The following is a 16,744-nucleotide window of genomic DNA, read 5'->3' as shown; positions in this document are numbered from 1 at the left end:
CATACAATATGATTCTTGTTTAAACTTTTTTGTCCCAGTAAGATCCAACATCACATTTCAAGATTATACATATTCAATAGATCAATATTAATTGTGCTTTTTATCAGACTCACATAAATAGCATTATATATATATATATAATGTACACATATTAGATATATTAATATAATACACATAATACATTATATATATAACATACACATATTATATATATGTATACACACACACACGTATATATGTATACATATATACGTGTGTGTGTGTATGTGTATGTGTGTGTGCATGTATGTATGTATCTGTTCTCCGTTATCTAAAACTAAAATAAAATAGGTAGGAATTTATTTTATTCATGTGATAGTTTTTCTGTTTAAGCAATCCCTAACTTTGGTTTAATCTCTACAAGTATTAGTTCAAGACCACATGTCCTAAGCTATATATAATCCCTACCATGTCTTTTGTTTACCTTACACATTCTAAATAATATTTGGCTTATTTCAGACGCGGCAGGAGTTGGAGGAAAGAATAACCAGAGAACTAGAAGAAGGTATGCTGCCAAAATGTATGAAGGTAGATATCATTGATTTCTGAAATAAACTATAAATAGTAAATGGCATCCCTTTCCGTTGTTTGGAGAATAGATACTACATTCACATTTTTTGTACATATCTAATAAAAAATGTAAAAGCACGAGCATAATGAAGAACACACTTCTTCCTCATTTAGTCCTCATGTGTCATAGCTCTTTTAAAATCTCCCACAAGTCTAGGGGCAAGCAGGTGGTTCAGTCGGTTGGGCGACTGATTTCAGCTCAGGTGGGTTCAGGCCCCACAGAGGGCTCTGTGCTGAAAGCTCGGAGCCTGGAGCCTGCTTCAGATTCTGTGTCTCCCTCTCTCTGTGCCCCTGCCCGCTTGTGGTTTGCCTCTCTCTCAAAAATAAATAAACGTTAAAGAAGTGTTTTCAATCTCCCTAAGTCTATATCTGTTATTATTTCTGGCGACAATCTTCCTTCACTGGTGCCATCCCTATGGAACTGTCAACCTGCACAAGTCTCAGAAAAGGTGTGCTTTATCAAATTGTCGTTTCTGCTAGTGATAGAAGACCCAAAATGCCAAAGTCATCCTAGTAATGCTTGGTTAAGTAATTAGAGGTCATATAGCTGCCATTGACAGGTAACGGGTTTCAATCATCACTCATTGATTTTGTCATTGCTTTTGCCCTTGGGTAAAACTTCAAATTCCTTAGCATGGAATGAAAACACCCAAATCAGTTTGCTTCTTGCCAGATCATTCAGCCTTGTCTCTCACTCTTTGCCCTACTCTGCTGCTTTGCTCTAGCACCTTGTCAAACTAAACTACTCACAATTGCACAAGTGTTCTTCCTCACTTCTAGCTCTTTGTATGTGCTTCTTCCCTCTCCCTAGCATACTTTTTCCTTGTCCTTCAGGTATCAGCTGACATATCACCTTCACCAAAGAGCAGACAATATTGACACAAAACTGGGATGTCCCTTCCGTATGTTCCAGTAGTGCTGTGTTTTATACCTGTCACTTACATCTGTATACTTGGCTCTGGAAATGCCTGTTTGATTTTTCCGTTTATAGTTTATGATTGTTCAGGGTGGACTGTGTCCTCATCTTGTAATTTCACCTTGTAATGAAAAAACCAGAAACTCTGATATTTATCCACAATAGCAATTAGTTCAGTGTGCAACCCTGAGCAAAATATATTTAATACTAACCTTGGGTTTCATATTGCAGTTGTACGTAGGTATTTTTCATTTTTCTTAACACTCATAAAGGCCCCAACTTTCTTTTTTTCTTTTCCTTTTCTTTTTCTTTTCTTCTTTTTTTTTTCATCAGTTGTAGTGAAAATTATTTTGGAGAAAGAAGATAATTCTTTCTTTTCCTTTTCAGCTGCTACCGAATTTGAATGAGGATCTTGTAGAACTCCTTTAGTATCTACGGATGATTCAATTCTAAATCAAGATCCAGTATGGAAAGCGTCACGAGAATATGTACAGATTTTGAACAAAAATTATATGATTTGAAAAATAAATAGAAAAAATTTACTGGATGCTTACCAAACATTTTCATTGTTTCCCAATTGAACACACTATATGGTAAAGTCTTGATTAAAGGAAAATGTTTTTGTATCATATGTGTGTAATGAAAATCTTTATAATATTTTAAACTATGTTTCTTGGCATCTCATTAACTTTTAAGCACATTTTGTACGTGGAAACCAGCACTAGAGGGTTTTAGCACCATCAGACTGCTCCACTACCAGCCGTTTGAACAGCACCCAAACAACCAAGTTGTCATTAACACTTCAGTAGTGTTCATGGATGGCTTTTTGTATTTTCCAATTTTTATGACTATATGTGGGCCTAAAGATTTAGACATTATTTTGATGTATTCCTGCTATGGCTATTGCCAATGTTTATACATACTACAATTTTTTTATAGTGCCATAGAACCTATCTATAATTTTAATTGTAAACACTGATTCGTAGCTCTTTCCACATGGAGAAATAAGATTTGCCTAAGGCTTTTCACCTTTTCTATTTATTTATTTATTTATTTATTTTTGAATTGCTTTTTAGAAACAAAGTTAGAGAAAAGAAAAATTAGAGAGAAAAAAAAAAGAACCCCCCCCCCCTGCCCCAGAGCCATTTGCAAGTAAATTGCTAATGGGATGCCTGATTCCTGTAGCATTTAAATCCTACAAGTCAGTACATTCCACATAACTACCATACAACCGTCACAATAAGAACATTAACTCTAATACACTCGACTCTTAAACAATGGGGTTAAGGGCTCTGACCCTGCCCCCCACAGTCAAAAAGCCATGAACAACTTTTGAACACCAAAGACTTAACCACTACTACTACCAATAATCTTTTGTATATGTATCATACTCTATTCTTAAAATAAAGTAAGCTACAGAAAAAAATACCATGAAGAAAATTATGAAAGAAAATACATTTCCAGTACTGAAAAAAAAAAAATCTGTGTGTAGTCAGTGCACCCATTAAAACTGTTTTGTTCAAATGTTCAGTATAATTCTATCATTTATTCCTCATAATTCTTTTTAAGTTTGGTCACTTATCTGTAGTATACGTTATACCAAGGAAGGTCCTGTTCAGAGCCATGTATTGAATTCAGTTGTATGTCTTAGTCTCTTTCACTCTAGAACACTTCCTTTGTCTTTCCTTGACTTTCATGACTTTTAACCTTTTGACGACTAAATTCCAGTAATGTGGAATGTCTTTCAATGTGGATTTTTCTTAGGTTTCCTTATGGTAAAATTCAGACCATACATGTTTCACAAGAGTATCACTACAACCTACTCTTTGCATCCTATCATGTGACCTACAATTTTGAATTGTCCCCATACTGGTGATGTTAATGTTGGCCACTGGAGGTAGTATCTGCCAGGTTTCTCACCTGGAATGTTAACTTTCCACTTTCCAATTATTTAGTATTTTATGGGGAAGTACTTTGAGACATGTAAATATCTCCTTTCTCAGACACCCTGTGCCAGGCCACCTCTTCTGCAGATGATTTGCCCCCCTGCAGGTTCTGAAAACCCATGCTGGGCTATTCTTCCCCTGTGCAGATGCCTCCCTACCCTGTTCAGTCTGTGATACTTCATTATTCTATACCATTCACCTTTCAGGATTGCTCTCACTTGAGCTCCAACACTGTGCAGGGTGACTGTCCTACACGTAATGCCTTCCCCATTCTAAGCTCCAACACCTCACTCTGGACCCCCACAACTCCATGCCTCTGTTTCTAGGACTGGGAACTAAAATGTTGGGGATGATAAAGAGGAAAGGAAGGAAGGGCTCTACAGGTCCTTTATAATCAACTTGGCAAGCTCTCCAAAGCCGTTTCTCTTTGGAATTGCATCGAATCGGCCAACAGTTTGTAAGGAAAGAAATTTCTTATACTGATTTTTCCAAAGAACTAGTCTTTTAATTATCTAAGCTTATTCCCCACAATATATTGTTTCTTACTCGAGTGTTTTGTCTGCAGATTCTTTTGGATTTGGTACATGCAGTGACATATAATCTATAAATAGTGGCATTTTTTCCCAATTCCTAGAGCTTTCATTTTTTTTTCTTTCCTACTACAAGAATGACGTTGAGTAAATGTGAGGATAGTGAGCGTTCATGTCTTCTTGAAATTGCAACATGTAAAAGTAGTTTTCTGTAACTATGTAGATAGCGGGGTTTTTAAAAGTGTATGTCTTTTATTAGTCTCTTAGTTTGCTCTTGCCGTTTACAACAGATCACCATCAACACAGTGTCTTAAAGCCCCACGCATTTATCTCACATTTTTATGGGTCAGAAGCTAAGCAATGGCTTAGCTGAGTCCTTTGTTCAGGTTCTCACAAGGCTGTAGCCAAGGTGTCCGCTAGACTGTGCTTCCCCATTTGGGCGCTTCAAAGGGGAAGAATCTGCTTCCAAGCCCATTGAGTTTGTTTTTAAGAGAATTTCCTTGTGACTGTATGACTGGACTCATTTCCACAGCTCTTTGCTAATTGTCGGCTAGTTGGAGGCTTAGGTCCTAAGCGTTCCCAGACACTTGTCTTAGTCCTTTTGGGCTGCTCTAACAAAATACCATAGGCTAATAAAAAGTAAGTTTTATTTTTCACCCTTCTGGAAGCTGGGAAGTCCAAAATGAAGGCACTGGCAGATTTAGTGTACAGCGACGTCCTGCTTCCTGGTTCATGGACGCTGGTCTTCCTGCTTGGCGCAGGGCCAAGGGAGCTCTCACAGCCCTCCTTTATAAGGGCACTAATCCCATCCATGAGGGCTCCACCTTCGTGACTTCATCATTTCCCACATCCCCCACTTCTGAATACTATCACGTTGAACATTAAGAGTTAACACATGAATTTGGGTGAGTGGGGACACAAATATTCAGCCTAGAGCAAGGCTGTTCCTTGTTCTTGGCCACATAGACTTCCTTAATACGGCCGCTTAGTTTAGGAGGCCAGCAAGGAGAATGTCACTTCAGAGAAGGCTCAGGCCTCCTTGAAGTGTATTCACATGATTAGATCAGGTTTGCCTAGCATGATCCTCTTTTGATTGACTCTGAATTAACTGAATTATGTCTGCAACATTCCTTTACATTTGCCATATTCTAAAAGCTAGAGTCAAGTCACAGATCTTAAGAGAAAATAATTATAAAGAAAAGGTGACAGTACTCAAGGGCAGATATAATGGGGTCACTTAGGGTCTTTCTGCTACAAGTATATTAAGGAAGTTCCCTTATAATACTAGTTTTCTAAGTTCTGTCATGAATGAATATTGAATGTGAAAAGATGTTTATTTCACATCTATTGAGATAATTTTTTTAACTGTTTATTTTTGAGAGAGACCAAGCAAGCCAGCAGGGGAGGGGCAGAGAGAGAGGGAGACAGGATCTGAAGCAAACTCTGCGCTGACAGTGGCGAGCCCAATGAGAACCCCACATGCTGCTTAAACACACATACTGTGAGATCATGACCTGAGCCTAAGTTGGATGCTTAACCGACTGAGCTACCCAGGCACCCTGAGATACGTTTTTAAAATATTTGTGAATGGGGGGTGAGGCCAAGATGGCGGAAGAGCATGGAAGTTTTGTGTGTGTCTCCCATCCATGAAATACAGCCAGGCCAACACGAAACCACCCTACACACCTAGAACACTGATCGGAGGAGTAACACAACAATCTGCACAACCTGAACCACAGAATTCAGCAGAAATTTACCCCAAAAGAAAGAGCATGAAGAAACGACAGCCAGGGATTTAACCAACACAGATACAAGCAAGATGTCTGAACCAGAATTTAAAATCACGATAATAAGAATATTAGCTGGGGTCGAAAATAGATTAGAATCCCTTTCTGCAGAGATAAAAGAAGGAAAAAATAGCCAGAATGAAATTAAAGATACTATAACTGAGCTGCAATCATGGATGGATGCAGTGGCGGCAAGGATGGACAACGCAGAACAGAGAATCCGCGATATAGAGGACAAACTCATAGAGAATAACGGAGCAGAAAAAAAAGAGGGAGATTAAGGCAAAAGAGCACGATTTAAGCATTAGAGAAACCAGTGTCTCATTAAAAAGGAACAACAGCAGAATCATAGGGGCCCAGAAGTGGAAGAGAGAGATATAGGTGTATTAGGGTTATGTGAGCAAATCATAGCAGAAAACATTTACGAAACCTGGGGAAAGACACAGACATCAAAATGCAGGAAGCACAGAGGACCCCCCCATTAGATTCAGCAAAAACCGACCATCAACAACGCATATCATAGTCAAATTCACAAAATACTCAGGCAAGGAGAGAATCATGAAAGCAGCAAGGGAAAAAAAAAAAAAGTTCCCTGACCTAAAAGGGAAGAGAGATCAGGTTTGCAGCAGACCTATCCACAGAAACTTGGCAGGCCAAAAGCAGTGGCAGGATATATTCAGTGTGCTGAATCAGAAAAATATGCAGGGGCGCCTGGGTGGCTCAGTCGGTTAGGCGTCCGATTTCGGCTCTCGTCATGATATTGCGGTATGTGAGTTCGAGCCCCATGTCGGGCTCTGTGCTGACAGCTCAGAGCCTGTAGCCTGCTTCAGATTCAGTGTCTCCCTCTCTCTCTGCCCCTCCTCTGCTCATGCTCTGTCTCACCGTCTCTGTCTCTCTCTCTCTGTCAAAAAAAAATAAACATTAAATAAATAATATAAAAAAATAAATGCAGCCAAGAATTCTTTATCCAGCAAGGCTGTCACTCAAAATAGGAGAGAGAAAAAGTTTCCCAGACAAACAAAAATTAAAGGAATTTGTGACCACTACACCAGCCCTGCAAGAAATTTTAAGGGGGACTTTCTGAGGGAAGAAAAGTTGAAAACATATATATATATACATATATATATATATGTATATATATATATATATATATATACCAAAAGCAACGAAGATTAGAAAGCAGAGAACACCACCAGAAACTCCAAGTGTACAAGCATCATGATGGCAATAAATTCATATCTTTCAGTACTCACTCTAAATGTCAGTGGCCTCAATGCTCCAATCAAAAGGCATAGGGTAACAGAATGGATAAGAAAACAAGGTCCATCTATATGCTGTTTACAGGAGACCCAGTTTAGACCTAAAGACACCTTCAGATTGAAAACAAGGGGATGGAGAACCATCTATCATGCTAATGGTCAGCCAAAGAAAGGTAGAATAGCCATACTTATCTCAGACAATCTAGACTTTAAAATAAAGACTGCATCAAGGGATGCAGAAGGGCATTATGTCATAATGAAGGTGTCTATCCACCAAGAAGACCTAACAATTGTAAATATTTATGCGCCAAATGTGACAGCACCCAAATATGTAAATCATTAATCACAAACATAAAGAAAGTCATCGATAGTAATACCATAATCGTAGGAGACTTCAACACCCCACTCACAGCAATGGACAGATCATCTAATCAAAAGAAAAAAAATCAAGAAGGGAACAATGGCTTTGAATGACACACTGGACCAGATGGACTTAACAGATATATTCAGAACATTACATCCTAAACCAGCAGAATATACTTTCTTCTCCAGTGCACATGGAACGTTCTCCAGAATAGACCATATACTGGGACATAAATCAGCCCTAAGTAAGTACAAAAAGATTGAGATCATACCGTGCATATTTTCAGACCACAACACTATGAAACTCGAAATCAACCACAAGAAAATATTGGGAAAGGTAACACATACTTGGAGAATGAAGAACATCCTACTAAAGAATGAATGGGCCAACCAAGCAGTTAAAGAGGAAATGGAAAAATATATGGATGTCAATGAAAGGGATAACACCACAACCCAAAACCACTGGGACACAACAAAGTCGGTTATAAGAGGAAAATATATAGCAATCCAGGCCTTCCTAAAGAAGGAAGAAAGATCTCAGATACACAACCTAACCTTACGCCTTAAGGAGCTGGAAAAAGAACAGCAAATGAAACCCAAACCAGCAGAAGACAGGAAATAATAAATATTACAGCAGAAATTAATGCTATCGAAACAAACAAACAAACAAACAAACCAACCCACAAACATACCAGTAGAACAGATCAATCAAGCCAGAATCTGGTGCCTTGAAAGAATTAACAAAATTGATCAACCACTAGCCAGTCTGGTCAAAGAAGAAAAAAGGAAAGGACCGAAATAAGTAAAATCAAGAATGAAAGAGGAGAGATCACAACCAACACAGCAGAAATAAAAACAATAATAAGAGAATAGTATGAGCAATTATATGCCAATAAAATGGGTCATCTGGAAGAAATGGACAAATTCCTAGAAACATATACACTACCAACACTGAAACAGGAAGAAATAGAAAATTTGAACAGACCCATAACCAGTAAGGAAATCGAATTAGTAATCAAAAATCTGCCAAAAACCAAGAGTCCAGGGCCAGATGGCTTTCCAGGGGGAAATCCTACCAAACATATAAGGAAGAGTTAGCACCTATTCTCTTGAAACTGTTCCAAAAGATAGAAATGGAAGGAAAACTTGCAAACTCTTTCTATGAAGCCAGCATTACCCTGATTCCAAAACCAGTCAGAGACCCCACTACAAAGGAGAACTATAGGCAACTTGCCCTGAGGAACATGGATGCAAATATTCTCAACAAGATATTAGCCAACCGGATCCAACAATACATGAAAAGTATTACTCACCACGACCAAGCGGGATTTATAACTCGGATGCGGGGCAGGTTCCATATCTGCAAAACAATTAACGTGATTCATCACATCAATAAAAGAAAGGGCAAGAACCATATAACCCTCTCAATGGATGCAGAGAAAGCATTTGACAAAATACAGCATCCTTTCTCGATAAAAAGCCTCAAGAAAGTAGGGAGAGAAGGAGCATACCTCTAGATCATAATGCTAATATCATCCTCAGTGGGGAAAAATGGGAGTTTCCCCTCTAAGGTCAGGAACAAGACAGGGATGTCCACTCTCGCTACTGTTACTCAACACAGTATTGGGAGTCTTAGCCTCTGCAGTCAGACAACACAAAGAAATAAAAGACATCCAAATCAGCCAGGAGGAGGTCAAACTTTCCCTCTTTGCAGATGACACGATGCTCTATATGGAAAACCCGAAAGATGCCACACAAAACTGCTAGAACGGATTCCTGAATTCAGCAAATTTGCAGGATATGAAATCAATGCGCAGAAATCGCATTCCTATACACCAACATGAAGCAACAGAAAGAGAAATCAAGAAATCGATCCCATTTACGGTTGCACAAAAAGCCACAAAATACCTAGGAATACATCTAACCAAAGAGGTGAAAAATGTATATACTGAAAACCACAGAAAGCTTATGAAAGAAATTGAAGAAGACACAAAAAAATGGCAACAAGATTCCATGCTCCTGGATAGGAAGAACAAATATTGTTAAAATGTCGATACTACCCAAAGCAATCTACATATTCAATGCAATCCGTATCAAAGTAACACCAGCATTCTTCACAGAGCTAGAACATATAATCCTAAAATGTGTATGGACCCAGAAAAGGCCCCAAAGAGCCAAAGCAATCTTGAAAAAGAAAACCAAAGCAGGAGACATCATAATCCCAGACTTCAACCTATACTACAAAGCTGTAATCATCAAGACAATATGGTACTGGCACTAGAACAGACACTCAGATCAATGGAACAGAATAGAGAACCCAGACATGGACCCACAAACGTATGGCCAACTAATCTTTCACAGAGTAGGAAAGAATATCCAATGGCATAAAGAGAGTCTCCTGAGCAAGCGGTGCTGGGAAACTGGACAGAAGAATGAACCTGGACCACTTCCTTACACCTTTCTTACACAAAAATAAACTCAAAATGGATGGAAGACCTCAATGCAAGACAGGAAGCCATCAAAATCCTCAAGGAGAAAGCAGGCAAAAACCTCTTTGATCTTGGCCGCAGCAACTTCTTATTCAACACGTCTCTGGAGGCAAGGGAAACAAAAGCAAAAATGAACTAGTGGGACCTCATCAGACAAAAAGCCTTCTGCACAGCGAAGGAAACAGTCAGCAAAACGAAAAGGCAACTGACACAATGGGAGAAGGTATTTGCAAATGACATATCAGATAAAGGGTTAGTATCCAAAATCTACAAAGAACTTCTCAAACTCAACCACCCAAACAACAAATAATCCAGTGAAGAAATGGGCAAAAGACATGAATAGACACTTCTCCAAAGAAGACATCCAGATGGCCAACTGACACATGAAAAAATGCTCCACATCACTCATCATCAGGGAAATAAAAATAAAAACCACACTGAGCTAGCTAACCCCTTCTGCCTGTCAGAATGGCTCACATGAACAACTCAGGCAACAACAGATGTTGGCGAGGATGTGGAGAAGGAGGATCTCTTTTGCATTGTTGGTGGCAATGCAAGCTGGTGCAGCCACTCTGGAAAACAGTATGGAGTTTCCTCAAAAAACTAAAGATAGAACTACCCTACGACCCAGCAATTGCACTACTAAGCATTTATCCACGAGATACAGGTGTGCTGTTTCGATGGGACACATGCACCCCATGTATATAGCAGCACTATCAACAATAGCCAAAGTATGCAAAGGAGCCCAAATGTCCATCGATGGATGAATGGATAAAGAAGATGTGGTATCTAGATACAATGGAATATCACTCGGCAATCAAAAAGAATGAAATCTTGCCATTTGCAACTACATGGGTGGAACTGGAGGGTAATCTGCTAAGTGAGATTAGTCAGTCAGAGAAAGACAAAAATCATATGACTTCACTCGTATGAGGACTGTAAGAGACAAAACAGATGAACATAAGGGAAGGGAAACAAACATAATATAAAAACAGGGAGGGGGACAAAACAGAAGAGACTCACAAATATGGAGAACAAACTGAGGGTTGCTGGAGGGGTAGTGGGAGGGGGGATGGGCTAAATGGTCAAGGGCACTAAGGAATCTACTCCTGAAATCATTGCTTCACTCTATGCTAACTATTTGGGATGTAAATTCTGAAAAATAAAAAATTAAATTAAAAAAGTAAAAATAAAAAATAAAATAAAGTATTTGTTAATGTGGGGAATTACATCATTTGCTCATGTTAAACAAACTTTGCATTTCTCAGATTAACTGAATATAGTTGTGATTTCATTCGTTTTTTTCTTTTCATTACTTTATCTTTTTTTATGTTTATTTTTGAGAGACAGAGACCGAGCGTGAGCAGGGGAGTGGCAGAGAGAGAGAGGGAAATGTGGAATCTGAAGCAGACTCCAGACTCTGAGCTGTCAGCACAGAGGCTGACACAGAGCTCAAACTCATGAACTTCGATATCATGACCTGAGCTGAAGTGGTCAACCAAGTGAGCCACCCAGGTGCCTCTATTTTATTTTATTTGGGGGAGAGAGAGAGAGAGAGAGAGAGAGAGAGAGAGAGATCACACACAAGAGTGGGGAGGGCAGATGGAGAGAGAGAGAGAGAGAGAGAGAATCTCAAAAAAGCTCCAGGCTCCATGCGGAGCCAGACGCAGGGCTCAATCCCATAACCCTGGACTCCTGACCTGAGCAGAAATCAAGAGTCGTATGCTTAAACCACTGAGACACCCAGGTGCCCCTCAGGGACTGTATTTTCATTTGGCACTGAGCCCCACAAATTCTGTCACTGCAAAGTCCCCACCAGGCCACGTACCCCCTCCCCCACCCCACCCAACCTCCTCCCACAAGACCCTCCCCTCGACACGATCGCACACTAGTCTCCCTCAGAATGAAATCCAAACTCCTCTCTGGGCCCACAGACCCCGCCAATCTGGTCCTCGAATCTTTGCTGCCCTCGCCGCCCTCGTCCACTCGGCTCCAGTCACGGTCCCCACCTTTCCGTCTCAGGGTCCTCCCACTGGCTGCTCCTAGGCCTGGAATGTGGCTGCCTGCTCAGAGGGGCCCTCCTGGCCCTCCAGCTACAGCGGCTGACCCCTGCCCAGGTCTTCTGCTCCCCAGCACTCACAGCGGAAGCTAGCCGTCTCCTTGTTTACCTGTTCGTGGTCTGTCTCCCCCACCCACACCCTGGTGCTCAGAATGTCAACAGGAGAGCAGGGTCATCTTAAGCCTGCAAGCCTCAGTCACTGGTCACAGGTCACAGTGGAGCCCCACCCCCTAGAACAAAGCCTGGCCAGGAGCAGACGCTCCCTAAACAACTGGTGCGTGATGACACACTTTGCCTGAGAAGTGATGACAGACTCTGAGTGACAAGTACCCTCTAGTGTGGGGCGGCAGGCCCGGTCAGTGCGAGCCCATACATGGCACGGTGTTCTCCCCTGATCCCAGGCCCAGTGAGCCCCCCCCACTTCCCGCACTCCCCACCTGGATCCTCAGTGCCCCTGAGATCAGCACATGGTGTCGGGCAGTGCCAGCCCCTCCCACCAGGCTCCCCCATCCTCCAGGGGGACAATGTACAAAGGGCCACTTCAGCACGGAGCTTCAGCTCCATCTCTAGCCCACAGGCCTGAGGTGGGGGAGGGGAGGGGAGGGTGTGGCCCAGCCCTCGTCTGTCCTCTTGAAGCCTGCTCTAGCACAGGGCCAGGAGGGTGACAGATTCAAGCTATAGTGCAGAGAGGCTTTGTTACAGGAGCTGCGCCTTGTGGCCTGGGGGAAATGCCCTTGCACAGCGAGAGGATGAGACACATCAATGCACAGGGTCGGCGGTGAGCCAGTGCAGAAGGCGGTCCCCGTGTACCCAGGTAGCAGGAGTGGAGTGGCGCTCCCCCATGTGTACAGGGCACAGTTGCGAGGTGCAGCCGTGCACTCAAGAGGCTAAAGTGCTGTAGGGTGAAGGGAGAGAGACGAGCAGACCCGGCAGGGTCTGGGCCAAGCTAGAGGGCAGAGGCCTGGGCTCAGAGTTGGCTCCCATCCTGCCTGGGACCCTCTGCCGCAAAACCAGGCACAAAGAACTTGCTCAAATTGTGGTTCCGGAAACCTGAGCTGATAACCCGAGACGTGACCATCCACCCAGTCTCCCAGGCCAGGAGCCCGGCAGTCATCCTGAATCTGGCTTCTCGCTGACCTCGAGTTCCCCATTGCCAGGCACATCGCTTCAATGCCCAGGTACTCGTCGTCCCACCCGGCCCCCTGTGCCACTGTCCCACACTGCCTGTGCCACCATCCACGCTCACCTGGACATCAGCAGCAGCCTTGCCAGGGAAGGGGTTCCTGGCTTGAGCCCCACGAGCCTAGCAAAGCCACATCTGATGTTGTCCCTCTCAGCTTGGAACATCTGCTCCCAGGATAAAGTCCAAATCCTCTAGGAGGCTCCAAGTTTCTGTGTAATCTTTCACTCCCTGCCAAGGTAGGCTCAGCTGAACTGCAATTCCCCCAGACTGAGGAAGGACTGAGCTGCCTCACCCCTGGCCTGCCCCGCAGGGCTCCTCACCCTACACTGGACGGTGCTGAGCAACTCTCCTGGGGCCCCAGCACAGAGCCTGATGCAAAGGAGGTGCTGACGACAGACCCCCTCCGCCCCCAAATCCACACACCTGCAGCTGCAGTCAGTGCTGCTGGGCTCTCACAACTGGTCTGGGATTGGAAAAAGTCTAGTCCTGCCTGGGCAAGGCACACCCCGATGAGGTGGCTCATGGACAGGAACTCGACGGGTCCCCCACAATGGGAGGGAAGTGGTGGAGAGCGGAGACACGGGGAAGGGCTCCAGCCTTCAAAGCGCTCTGAGCAGGATGGCTGATGGTCCGGAGGAGACCCGGCAAGGAAGGAGGGGAAACAGGAAGGGATCTCAGTTCACCCCTGGGTGCTCAGTTCGCCCCTGGTTCACCCCATCAGTGCCTGGCACTATGCCCGGCTGCTGCTGGCTCAAAGGATGGGCTGGGATCCTGGTTCTGCCCCCCCGCCCCCATCTCTGGAATCCTACTCTCTTGGAGGCAGAAAAGCGGGGGCTGGTAACACCGCCTCACGGGGATCTGGGGAAGTGACCAGGCTGCTCCTGGCCCAGATCCTACAGCTCCGGCTCTCTGGGAGCCCAAGCAAGGTCTTCCACCTCCTTCAGGAGAGGTGGCCTGGAGCAGGTGCGCCTGGGGAGCCTCTGTGGAGCTGGAACATAGAGCCCTTTCTCTTTTCCCTTCCCAATCCAACTCTGCCCACCCCTGCCTTCGAGGGGCCATGGTGCCCTCGGCTCAGGACCCGACTGTCTCCACCGGGGGACACTCAAGAAGCATTCACCAAATGGCACAGGGCACCATGCAGGGCTGTAGGCACCGGGGCCTGCTCCTTCATATGGAGCCGCCAGTCTGTTCTTGCTCCTCTGATTAGTCTTTTCCCTCTGCTAGATCCCGAGAGCATTCCGGAAAAGGGCCGCAAGTGCCCAAATGTCCCACTGAGTGTGAGAAAGAAGAGAAAGGAACAGCAGTGACCAGACCATCACCACAAGGGGACAGAGTCATTCAGGAGTCAAGTGGCCAGGGTCCAGGCCTTAGCAATGCCACTAAGCTTGCCGGGAGAGCCTGAGCACCAGGTGAAGTGCTCCATCTTGTCTCACCATCACGTGACCATTTCACAGAGGGGGAAACTGAGGTTTGGAGAGGGGACAGGACTCGCCCCAGGTCAGGCAGCAGCGAGCTGTGGAGAGGTCCTGGCTCAGCAGAGACCACGTGCGTGCCACTGCAGCTCACCAATGCTCAAGACCTCCCCGTTCCTGCCGGACCTCAGTTTCCCCCACTGACCATCGGGGGCACAGACTGGATCTCCCAGCTTCTGGCTGACTTGAGTGTTCCAGGTTCTACAAGGCCCACATTCTAGGTCTGCTGCTCCATCTTCCTCCTCTGAGTTCCGTGATCCCGCTTCTCTGGTCTGGATCACGGGGTTCTACTTTCCAGGTGCTGTGTTCTGGTGCCTGGTCCCCAAGTTCGCCTCTCAGAAAGGTCTGCAGCCCAGGCAGGTTCTCCAGCCCACATGCTTCATTTTCATTCCCTGTATTCTCTCCCAGCCCCCAGCAGTCGGAGCCCACAGGTCACCACCTGAAGCTCCAGTTCCGTCGGCCCTCAGGGCTGCTTTAGGGCATGAAAATAGCTGGGGAGGCCTGTCCCAGGCCCCAGGTCACTGGGCTGAAGGGGATACTGGAGATCATACTCACAGCTGGGCAGGAACACTCTTCCCCACTCTTCCCTGTGTCTCCAGGCCCACGTTTCTGACCACCCCCAGCCCTGCTGGCTTCTGCCCCCACCAGTCCGCATGGCAACAGCCCCCAAGATGGCACTTCCCGAGGACAGAGACCTTGGGTCATTTTTCTTTGGGGTCAGAGCCTGGTACTTCCTTAGTGGGTGTCTGTTAAGCACTTGCAGAATGAATTAACCAGGTGTGCCCGGAGTCCCGGCAGGATTACACACTGTCACAGCCTCAAAGACCAGAGTTCACATATGACAGAGATGCTCACGCTGTGTGTGCGTGCAGGTGATGTGCTCAAAAACACAGACACGTCACACCCTCAAGTCAGCAGAGCTGTGCCCTGGCACCTAGCCTGGGCCCTGGCACTTGGCTGAATGACAGCTGACCGAATGAATGGGTGCTCTGTACTAGGTATATGGGGGAGACGGACATCGAATCCTCACCCAGGATCAAGGCTCAGCTGTGATTCCAAAGACCATTTCCACGAGGTCGAACTTGACTACATTGTAGGAGGACCCCCTGGAAAGGCACTTCGCAGCCAGAGTCAGTAAGGAAGGCAGTCAACAGTGCTACACTCCCACCTGGGCACCCGGATGGAGGTGAAGCAAATAGCCCTAGGGCCACCTCTGGCTGGGAGGGGCAGAGGGCATCTTGGGGTGGGGTGGGGTGGGGTGGCTTTCCAGGTGGAGGTGGGAAGGTGAGGGCCCTGAGGCCTAACCCACAGGACAGGAAGGACAGCAGAGGTTTGAATGGAATTCTTGGCATGCTACATCCCAGTAGCCCAGGTCTGGACTCTCTCTGACCCAAATTCCGAGAAAGAGAGACACACAGGCTAAGCTGTCTGCCCCAGGCGCGCCTGTTCTGGGGGATGGGCCCGGGGGCAGGGTCCCTCTGGAAGCCACTCACACTTGGTGACCCCAGAGTCTCATGAATGGGGAGCTGGCTGGTCTCAGGGCACCTTTTCTTAGACCTCTCTCCTTTACATGGTAACTTCATTTTTCTGGTTATAAAGGTTTCACCTACAACCTAGGAAATGTGAAAACCACGGCGAAAGAAGGGTAATATCACCCACCATCCCTGGGGCTAACATTTGGCCTAAGTTCTCACACGCTTTTTTTCCCGTGCACCTTCTTGCTGGAATGAGCTATCGATGTGGATTTCCTGCCAGCTTTTGGACAGCAAGCATTTTCTCTAAGGAGCTTTGTCCTCCGCATGGGAAGACCCAGTGCAGACCTGAGCCCTGGGGACTTTGCTCTCCTGGGCTTCTTCCCATCCCCCTCAGACCTGACCTGGATCCTGCAGACAAATGCTCCAGCTGGGGACCGGAGTGGGGGAGGGGTACGGCCACATAGCCCTGGGCTCTCCTCTTACAAGCCACAAAGGGACTACCAACCACTCCCCAGGGTGCTCTGGGTCAGTCCCAAGCACCTCGGGCCTTCAACGTTCCCTCTGTGAAATGGGCACGTTTGGCTAGCTATCTGGCCTCAAGGCTCCCCAGCCTGGTCTCCTCTCTGGGCTGCAGGGACAGTCGCCTGAACTGGGCT

The 16,744-nt window shown here is 45.2% G+C and overlaps 1 protein-coding gene and 2 long non-coding RNA genes across 6 annotated transcripts in view; 1 reads left to right on the top strand and 2 right to left on the bottom strand.

Annotated features, from left to right (window-relative positions):
• LOC124507612 (uncharacterized) overlaps positions 1-1,837 on the bottom strand; it is a 150,325-nt gene extending 148,488 nt beyond the window's left edge. For all 4 annotated transcript variants that reach the window (XR_006961038.1, XR_006961036.1, XR_006961035.1 and 1 more), the window contains exon 1: positions 1,738-1,837. This is a non-coding gene — a long non-coding RNA (uncharacterized LOC124507612). The remainder of the gene's footprint in view (positions 1-1,737) is intronic.
• LOC124507605 (ankyrin repeat domain-containing protein 26-like) overlaps positions 1-16,744 on the top strand; it is a 705,441-nt gene that overhangs the window by 393,823 nt on the left and 294,874 nt on the right.
• The window catches only part of LOC124507614 (uncharacterized), a 150,607-nt gene continuing 142,588 nt past the window's right edge, over positions 8,726-16,744 (bottom strand). Inside the window, exon 4 of the long non-coding RNA XR_006961042.1 lies at positions 8,726-8,770. This is a non-coding gene — a long non-coding RNA (uncharacterized LOC124507614). The remainder of the gene's footprint in view (positions 8,771-16,744) is intronic.

This window comes from Lynx rufus, unplaced genomic scaffold, assembly GCF_022079265.1.
Source record: "Lynx rufus isolate CCGP_SWC_20201006 ecotype Redwood Valley unplaced genomic scaffold, mLynRuf1.p SCAF_12, whole genome shotgun sequence".
In the NCBI taxonomy this organism is placed as follows: domain Eukaryota; kingdom Metazoa; phylum Chordata; class Mammalia; order Carnivora; family Felidae; genus Lynx; species Lynx rufus.
Note: the sequence above shows the minus strand (reverse complement) of the source record. Positions and strands in the feature narration are given on the sequence as shown.